Raw genomic sequence first — 6,000 nt, forward strand, 5'->3', positions numbered from 1 at the left:
GTCGTCCACACACTTCAAGCTGAAGGCTCAGGTGCGTATGTGTGAGATGTGGACAGCAGGCTGTATGGAGGATGTGTGTGAAGGCACCACCAGTCCAGAAAGGAGCTTCGTCATGGGCTGGCCCACTTTCAACTGTGTCGCCACATTCAGGTATACACACACACACACACCATCACACACACACCACACACACACACACACACCACCACACACACACACACACACACACACACACACACACACACACACACACACACACAACCACACACACACCACACACACACCACACACAACACACACACACACCACCACACACACAACGACCGCACGCAAGCATGCAGACATTCCTTCACACACACACACACAACACACACACACACACACACACACACACACCACACACCACACACACACACACACACACACACACACCACACACACACACACACACAACACACACACACACACACACACACACATACACACACACTTATGTATGAAAGCAGACTGGTTAGTGTATTATTACTGTATACTCTGTACTTATAGTGAGAAGGTCCCTTTAATAAATCCTAAATGAGTATGCACAGCACAGTACAGTACAGGACTTGTTATTCTGTGTCTCAGAACAAGGAACAACCTCTAGAACAGTAAATTCTCAACCCTCCACCACACCACAACCTGGGTCATATTCCTAATCGTAACCCCCCTTACTCTGACCACAGAGAGCCAGGGATTGCAAAATATCACACACACACACTATATGCATTGACACCAGGAATTCATAGGAACTATGCAGGTTTACAGGGACACATTTTTGTAAGAGAAGATGAGAAAAATAAGACGGTTATCCGACTTAATTTCCCCTTCTTATTTCGGTCTCTTCTGTCTGCAGTTCTGTGGAGCACAAGGAGAAGTGGCTTTCTCTCATCAAAGGTAACCAAAGTTGACGGGAGACAATATGTTTCATAAAACTCCAGAAGTATGCTTTGTGTGAAATAAAGTGTTATTTTCTCATTCCTCCAGTCGAATAAATGAAGAGAAAGAGAAGATGACCCCAAGACCATTCCTTTGAAAATATTTTTGCAAAGGACATTGGGAATTGTGCTTATGTAAGTTTACGAATGCGGTGGTGCAGGTCTGTGTGTGTGTTGTGTGTGTGTGTGTGTGTGGGGGGGGGTTCTTTCATGGTTGTGTGTGTGCTTGTGTTAATTTATTTCATGTTTTGTGCTTTCCCCAGGCTAAGACTTTAGCTGTCAGTAATTCCGACAGCACCACTGATGTAATCCGAATGGCACTACAGCTGTTTGGCATTTCGGTAAGTGTGTCCGCTTGTTTCTGAGTGTGTGTTGTGTGTGAGTGTGTATGTTTTGGAAGTGTGTCCCCTGGTCGTCCTCTCCATCTCTCTCTCTCTCTCTCTCTCTCTCTCTCTCTCTCTCTCTCTCTCTCTCTCTCTCTCTCTCTCTCTCTCTCTCTCTCTCTCTCTCTCTCTCTCTCTCTCTCTCTCTCTCTCTCTCTCTCTCTCTCTCTCTCTCTCTCTCTCTCTCTCTCTCTCTCTCTCTCTCTCTCTCTCTCTCTCTCTCTCTCTCTCTCTCTCTCTCTCTCTCTCTCTCTCTCTCTTCTCTCTCTCGTCTTCTCTCTCTCCTCTCTCTCTCTCTCTCTCTCTCTCTCTCTCTCCAGGGCTGTGTGAAAGACCACCAGTTGTGGATGAGCTCCTGTAAGGATGACTCCCCCTATCCTCTGATTGGTGAGTTTACCTCCATTACCAAACCCTACTCAGCCCTTTTACACTCAGCCATATCCATCTCATTTAGTTTTTGGTAGCAGTTGACCTTAATCAGTGGTCAGGGGCAACTTCTACCTATTCCAACTCTACTCTGCGGTCAAAATTTGCTCTGCTTTGGTGTTTTTCCTTCCGTTAACGGCGAGGTAGATAAAATACTAGCTGAATACTGTAAACCTGGTCTGGTCACATCTCAGGACAGACTCACGTCCCCTGARGTCTAACCTCTGCGCCCTCTCCTCTCTTACCCCTCAGGGCACGAGTTTCCCTTCAGTATCAAGATGAGTCACATTCGTAATGTGGGAGCAGGAGGAGATGGAGGGAAGGATGCAGTTCCTCCTCCGGAGGACCAGGGGGCGATGCTGCTGGACCAGTGTCTCCCTCCAGACACCCAGTGCCAGTTCATCCTCAAGCCCAGCCGGGTGGGCCTCAGACAGGCTCCGCTCATAGGTATGAGACCCCTTACCGACAGTGATCGGATCAACAGAAAAAAAGGGTTACGTTTCCTTAAAAAATGTGTCGCCTCCCTTTTTTGCACTTGTTTACTTCATACCTCCTTCTTTTCCCTCATACGTCTTTCTCTCTGAAAGTACGGAATGAGAGCGAGAGAGAGAGAGAGAACATAGACAGAGTGTGTGTGGGAATGTGTTCCAGGATGCTCGTTGAGGACGCTCCACTGAATCACCCACAAGACCCTCAGATTCCTCTCTATCCCCGTCAAGTTCTTACATAAGCCTCCATTTAACCATACCGTCCCATATTCGCTACACCAGCCTAATTATTTCCATCTAACAAGTGTTTTACAATCATAGCGGAGGGTGTCACTGATGGATTCGTGTGTCAACTCTGCTATGACACCAAATATTTTGACCAATCCATCCAGAAAATGAAAGGTTTTTATTGGCTGGGAGAGAAATATGGCATCTGTTTTGCAACAAGCCCAAATGGATCCATTAAAATCCATAAAAGGATCAAAACATTGCCCATACAGCCAGCCCTCTCTCTCTTTCTCTCCCCCTCGTTCCCTCTCTTTTAAATATTCCCCCTCTCCAAGATTTCTCACACTGTTGTATAGTGATGCGTGATTTACAACTTTATAAACTTTTAACGATGCTTGAGCTCGTTTAAGAATGTTGGAGCGGCTCTATAACAATGTTGTTTTTGATTTGGATTCCAAAATGTAACTGAGTGTAAAGCTGGAGTGGAGTGTTAAAGTCAGATTTGAACGTGCAGGGTCCTGGGCAGCTAGGGATGTTGTGGCCAATGTGGAAGGGCTTTTATTGTCCCCCCCCCCCTCCCCATAAAACAGTATAAACTGTGCTTCACACAATATAATGTTTTTATCAGAAAGTCCAAGTAGACAGACAAACAGGTACCCACACGCGCAACGTAACTCAAATAAACACAGACAGAGAGCTCACAGTTCTGTCAGACATACAGTACCAGTCAAAAGTTTGGACACACCTACTCATTCATTGGTTTTTTTTATTTTTACTATTTTCTACTTGTAAAATATGTGCAGACATCAAAACTATGAAATAACACTATGAATCATGTAGTAACCAAAAAAGTGTTCAACAAATCAAAATATATTTTATATTTGAGATTCTTCAAGTAGCTATCTTTGCCTTGATGACTGCTTTGCACACTCTGGCATTTCTTCCAACCAGCTTCATAGGTAGTCATCTGGAATGCATTTCAATGAACAAGTGTGCCTTGTTAATTTGTGGAATTCTTTCCTTCTTAATGCGTTTGAGCCAATCAGTTGTGTTGTGACAAGGTAAGGGGTAATACAGAAATGCCCTATTTGGTAAAAGACCAAGTCCATTATGGCAAGAACAGCTCAATAACCAAAGAAAAACAATTACTTTAAGACATGAGAATATCTCTTAGAGTTACCAGCCTCAGCAATTGCAGCCAAATAAATGCTTCACAGAGTTCAAGTCAGACACATCTCAACATCAATTGTTCAGAGGAGACTGCGTGAATCAGGCCTTCATGGTCAAATTGCTCAAGAGAACCACTACTGAAGGACACATAATAAGAAGAGACTTGCTGGGCCAAGAAACACGAGCAAAGGACTTATTTTGATTTGTTGAACACTTTTTTGGTTACTATATGTTCATATGTGTTATTTCATAGTTTTGATGACTTCAATATTACTCTACAATGTAGAAAATAGTAAAAATAAAGAAAAACCCTTGAATGTAGGTGTGTCCAAACTTTTGACTGTTACTGTTCATAGACACTACGTGTGATGTACGACAATGACAGTGACGTTCAAGAAACAGTATGTGAACCCTTTGGAAATACCTGGATTTCTGCATAAATTGGTCATAAAATTTGATCTGACCTTCATCTAGGTCACAACAATAGACAAACGCAGTCTGCTTAAACTTGTAACACACAAACAATTATACGTTTTCATGTCTTTATTGAACACACTGTGTAAACATTCACAGTGCAGGGTGGGAAAAGTATGTGAACCCTTGGATTTAATAACTGGTTGACCCTCCTTTGGCACAATAACCTCAACCAAACGTTTTCTGTAGTTGCGGATCAGACCTGCACAACGGTCAGGAGGAATTTTGGACCATTCCTCTTTACAAAACTGTTTCAGTTCAGCAATATTCTTGGGATGTCTGGTGTGAACTGTTCTCTTGAGGTCATGCCACAGCATCTCAATAGGGTTGAGGTCAGGACTCTGACTGGGCCACTCCAGAAGGTGTATTTTCTTGTGTTGAAGCCATTCTGTTGTTGATTTACTTCTGTGTTTTGGGTCGTTGTTCTGTTGCATCACCCAACTTCTGTTGAGCTTCAATTGGCGGACAAATAGCCTAACATTCTCCTGCAAAATGTCTTGATAAACTTGGGAATTAATTTTTACGTCGAAGATAGCAAGCTGTCCAGGCCCTGAGGCAGCAAAGCCGCCCCAAACCATGATGCTCCGTCCACCGTACTTTACAGTTGGGATGAGGTTTTGATGTTGGTGTGCTATGCCTTTTTTTCTACATTGTTCCTTCCAAACAACTCAACTGGAGTTTCATCTGTCCACAGAATATTTTGGAACATCCAGGTGCACTTTTGCAAACTTCAGACGTGCAGCAATGTTTCTTTTGGACAGCAGTGGCTTCTTCCGTGGTGTCCTCCCATGAACACCATTRTTGTTTAGTGTTTTACGTATCGTAGACTCGTCAACAGAGATGTTAGCATGTTCCAGAGATTTCTGTAAGTCTTTAGCTGACACTCTAGGATTCTTCTTAACCTCATTGAGCATTCTGCACTGTGCTCTTGCCGTCATCTTTGCAGGGCGGCCACTCCTAGGGAGAGTAGCTACAGTGCTGAACTTTCTCAATTTATAGACAATTTGTCTTACCATGGACTGATGAACATCAAGGCTTTTAGAGATACCTTTGTAACCCTTTCCAGCTTTGTGCAAGTCTTCTGAGATCTCTTTTGTTCAAGGCATGGATCACATCAGGCAATGCTTCTTGTGAATAGCAAACTGAAATTTTGTGAGTGTTTTTTATAGGGAAGGGCAGCTCTAACCAATTTCTCCAATCTCGTCTCATTGATTGGACTCCAGGTTAGCTGAGTCCTGACTCCAATCCTGACTCCAATTCATTAGCCTAGAGGTTCACATACTTTTCCCGACCTACACTGTGAATATTTAAGTTATGTATTCAATATAGACAAGAAAAATACAATAATTTGTGTGTTATTAGTTTAAGCACACAATGTTTGTCTATTGTTGTGACTTAGATGAAGATCAGATCAAATTTGATGACCAATTTATGCAGAAATCCAAATAATTCCAAAGGGTTCACATACTTTTTCGTGCCACTATATGAAGACTCACAGCTACTTAACATGATTTACCAAGTCTCAGAAATATGGTTTCACTAAGCACACACAAACACTCTTTCTTTCTCTGTCTCTCTCTAGCTGTCTCTCTCTCTCCAGACAGACTGCCCGACCTCCACCCCATTAGACTCAGACCCCTCTCTAGTCTGGCAACGTCTCTTCTGAACGTCAATGCCTCTCTCGTCTCTTCTCTTCTGCTCTCTCTCTCTCTCTCTCTCTCTCTTCTCTCTCTCTCTCTCTCTCTCTCTCTCTCTCTCTCTCTGCTCTCTCTCTCCTCTCATCACACTACCATTCTCTCTTTTTTCCTTCCTGTGCTCTCTCCAAACAACAATTAAGTCTTCGCATCTTCTCTTCCC

The 6,000-nt window shown here is 43.3% G+C and overlaps 1 pseudogene; it reads left to right on the top strand.

Annotated features, from left to right (window-relative positions):
- The window catches only part of LOC111978892 (rho GTPase-activating protein 20-like), a 51,553-nt pseudogene that overhangs the window by 31,327 nt on the left and 14,226 nt on the right, over positions 1 to 6,000 (top strand).

Source organism: Salvelinus sp. IW2-2015, linkage group LG2 (assembly GCF_002910315.2).
Source record: "Salvelinus sp. IW2-2015 linkage group LG2, ASM291031v2, whole genome shotgun sequence".
Classification (NCBI taxonomy): Eukaryota; Metazoa; Chordata; class Actinopteri; order Salmoniformes; family Salmonidae; genus Salvelinus; species Salvelinus sp. IW2-2015.